Raw genomic sequence first — 4,513 nt, 5'->3', positions numbered from 1 at the left:
CCTTAGACTAGGTTTACATACTTTTTGTGGGTGGGTGTATCTAGTTCAGACTGCTAGGTTTACTCTTTTGATTTTTGGGTGGGTAGACCTATTGTATAGAAATTTTGATGATTGTATATATGTGGCTAAAGCCACCACAATTGATACATTTGCTCTGGATGTCACTATGTATTTTGCAAACTCCCATATTTTGGACAGTTTTAGATGATGAATGTAATTATGTTTAATCTTGTTATTTGAAAAGAAAGTGTTAAAATTTTTTATTGAAAAGAGTTCATCGACCGCATTTTATTATTTTTCACGTGACGACCTAAAATGATGGCTGGTATATTTTTCTTTTTGAAAGAGCAAAATAGTTTAGAGGTTATGAGTGATCAGAAAGAAATGACTCTGAATAAAGTTGTGAACTGGCCATTCATGACTCTATAGTGATAATTTTCCTTCTGGATTTAATTACCGTGAAAAGAGAGAGAAAAAGAAAAGAAAAAAAATTCCCATGGTTTCTGTTATTTAAATTATTACTATTAAACCAGTCATTATTTAGGGACGCCACATTTTTCTCTCTTTGAGAGAAGAAGATACAATATGAAGTTCTTAGAAGAATCCTTAATTGATTTGCAAGTGTTTGACCAATGATTTGTTTTTGAGAGGATAAGATAAGACAATAAGGTTCTAAAAAACTCTCAAAACTTTTGTAGATAAGTCACATATTTATAGGCCCTTGGTGGCTTTTCAAAAACTTATGAAAAGATGTGACTTTTCAGAGTAACTTTTAAAATTTCCTCACTAGTAATCGATTACAACTATTTGGTAATTGATTTACACAGTTATGTAATGAAAAGTCATGACTTTTCAATTTAAATTTTTGTAGTTCTGTTACTGGTATCGATTACAAACAAGTGGTAATCGATTACACAGTTTTCAAATTTCAAATTTCAAACTTTCTGAAAAAGCTTTTTAAAATAATTTTACTTCTTGTACTCAATTATAATGCCTGATAATTGATTTCCAGTGGAAAAATGCCTTTTTCAGAAAATGTTAAAAATATTTTTAAAACCTTTTTATAATCCATTTAAAAACTATGTTGTGGGGCCAAACCTTTGCAATCACTAAGAGACTCTTTTAACAAAGATAAACTAAGACTTAGCTTTCTTCTTGATCTTTGTTTTCTTGGTCTTGATTTGAACTTGAAATAAAACTTGTGTTACTTTTGTCTTGGCATAATCAAAACCTTCATACACATACATTCACATTCTCTACATTTTTGATGATGACAACCAATTGAAATCATTTACTGAATAATATTTCTTTTGCGAGACGATCACTCCCCCTTAATTTTGCAATCATTGCTTAGCAGAAAATAGTTTGTAAAAAAAATATATACCCTGTACCTTACATGATTCTCTCCCCCTTTGGCAACATCAAAAAGATGAAATCATCGAAATAGAAACAATCATTCACACAATAACCAATCATTCACAGAGGAATCAACCAAGTGCTAAATATACCAAACAAAGCAAGTCGAAAATAGTATTTATAAATGACCAAAGCATTCATAGAAAAATAGCCAAAGAAGAAATAAACAACAAGTCCAAAACAAAAATATAAAGAACCAAATCCAAAATAAACCCAATGCAAAAAGTTTGAAAGATCCAGAAAATTAAAGACAGATAATGCAAGAAATCAGGACAAATATGTGATTATAAGCAATCAATATAAAATTAAGCAATAAAAAATATTTATAAGTATGAAAAATCACGAAAAACAACCATCAAATGCAATTATTATAAACATTCAAAGTAATCAATCATCATAAACAAGCAAAACAACCATTAAAAACATAAATTATAAACAATCAAAGCATTATAATCAAACAAAGTGGCAAGGAATCTAAGTTAATTGGGTCTATGAGTCCTAATTCTCTTCTAATAGCAAAGAAATTTTCTTTGGGAAGTGGTTTTGTAAAGATATCAGCTAACTGATTCTTTGTGTCAACAAATTCTAACGCACAATCCCCTTTTTGAACATGATCCCTCAAAAAATGATGTCTTATTTCAATATGCTTTGTTCTAGAGTGCAAAATAGGATTTTTAGATAGATTTATTGCACTTGTGTTATCACACCGAATGGGAATATGATCAAGCTTAAGTCATAATTAGAAAGTTGTTGTTTCATTCAGAGTATTTATGCACATAACTTCCAGCAGAAATATATTCTGCCTCTGTAGTGGATAATGCAACACTATTTTGCTTTTTACTATGTCATGATACTAGAGCAGAACCAATGAAATGACAAGTGTCACTAGTACTTTTTCTATCAATTTTGCATCCACCAAAATCAGAGTCAGAGTATCCTACTAAGTTATAAGAGGACTTCTTAGGATACCAAAACTGTAACATCCCATTTTTCGCAAATAAATTAAAAAGGTTTTTTAGTAAAAAAAATAGAGTTTTAGAAAATGGTGAGATTTTATAATTAAAAAAAAATAAGGAGAAATAAATGTATTAAAATAATGGTTTGAAGGGAAAAAAAGGGAAAGATACTTGATTTATTGATTTGATAGGAAATAAAATAGCGTATTTGTTTGTAAAATAATAAACAAAGAAAAATAGAGTAAATAATTGGTTGTGAGTACCCTAGCTATAAATAGAGGCATCTTAGGTCAGTTTTCATACTGGCGATACTCTCTACGCCTCCTATTCCTCTCAATTTCATTTTCCCTTCTCCTCCCAAAACCCTCTCTTTTCCCACATACCATCAAACCTGTCTCAGAAAAACAATGATCTCAGACTCATTTACCGTTGGATCATTGTGACATTTTAGCAGCAGGTTTGGAACTCATTTCCTAACACTCTCACCATTGGGAATAACGGAAACATGTCGGAGCTGAGAGAAATACCCTTTGTATCATAGCTTTTTCTTTTCCCACAAAAACCCAAAACTATCTTAGTAAAACTATGATCCTGGATTCGTTAACCGTTGGATTGTCGTGAAATTTTGATATGTGGTTCACGGTTCATTTCTCACATCTTCCCCATTGGGATTTGCAAAATAATGTTTGTGGATGGAGAAATAGTCATCACACGTAGATAGTGGAATGAAGGCTTCAATCCCTTCTCCTTCTCTCTAACGTTTGGAAACTCTATCAGAGCAATCAGAGAAAAAAATTGAGGAATCTCAAGAAACCACTAGAGATGTCTCTATCGCTGTCACAATACACACGTGAGCCCGCTTAGAGGTAAGGGATGAGTTTATCACAATTGGAGTTAGAATGAACATGTGTAGGGATCCTTAGAAGATTAAATTGGGTTTATTTTGGGATGTTTGTTGAATTTTTCCTTTATGATTATAAATACAATATTGATGTCCTGATGTGAATTGGATGATAAAATTGAGTTCTCTTGGTGTTTTCGTTTTTCATACCTATGATTTTGATATAATTGTGCGAAATTATTTGAGGGGTTTTACTTCCCATCTTGTGATAAATCTTTTATATAAATTATTATATTGAGATTATGAAATTGTGATTCAAATCATGAGTATGTGATAAATTGAACATGTGATGAAAGGTGAAATACATGTGTATTAAGATGTGTGTATTGAGTTGTGAGCTATGAACTGTGTAATCACACAATTGTAAAATCCTTTAAGGGTGATGAGTATTGTGATGGGATCCACTATGGGAACCCGACGACTTTAATCACAAGCACGATGAATTAAAATGATTTTGAAAACAATCGAGTAGTTGTGTGTATTGCATAGTTCATAGGTAAAGTGTATATGATTCATGAGGCATGATAACATGCTACTTTGGGATTATATCATTGTGATTGAGACCGAATATATGTAATAAATTCAGTATGTATTGACTTGTAATATATATGTGCATTGAGATGTTGTGTGCATTGAGTTGTGAGCTATGAATTATACAATCACACGACTATAAGACCCTTTAAGGGCGACGAGTTAATGCTAAGACCCTTTAAGGGCAGTGAGTTAATGCACGATGAGTATTGTGATGGGAACCACTGAGGGGACTCAACGAGTTTAATCATTAGCGCGACGAGATAAAATTATTTTGAGAACAATTGAGGAGTCGTGTGTTTTGTACAGCTCATAGATAGAGTCTCTAAAATATTTTTTGGGTTGGACCTGAATCAGGAGGGAGAGGCCCTGATGGACTCTTCGGAGTGTAGGCCTTGGGGGTAAATACACCTGGTTTGAGTGCTCCTTTAAGTCTGTGCCGATCCCACATGGTTGGAGCATTCTTGCAAAATAGTGTGACCCTGACTAGTCACCCTATGATTTTACCTAGTGAGAGTGACCTAACTTACTAGTGTGTGGTTTATCTTGTCATGTACTCCTAGGCGCCCGATGAGGTTTTTAACTGACATGGTACCACATTGCATATAGGATTGAGTCTTAGTGTATATGTTGCATAACGCTTGTCTATTGATCGATATTGATTGACTTGGTGATATTTTGTTTTGATCCTTGAGTACGTGAATGTTGT

This window comes from Glycine soja, chromosome 3 (genome assembly GCF_004193775.1).
Source record: "Glycine soja cultivar W05 chromosome 3, ASM419377v2, whole genome shotgun sequence".
Taxonomy (NCBI): Eukaryota; Viridiplantae; Streptophyta; class Magnoliopsida; order Fabales; family Fabaceae; genus Glycine; species Glycine soja.
The sequence above is the reverse complement of the archived record's forward strand: the minus strand, read 5'-3'. Positions refer to the sequence as shown.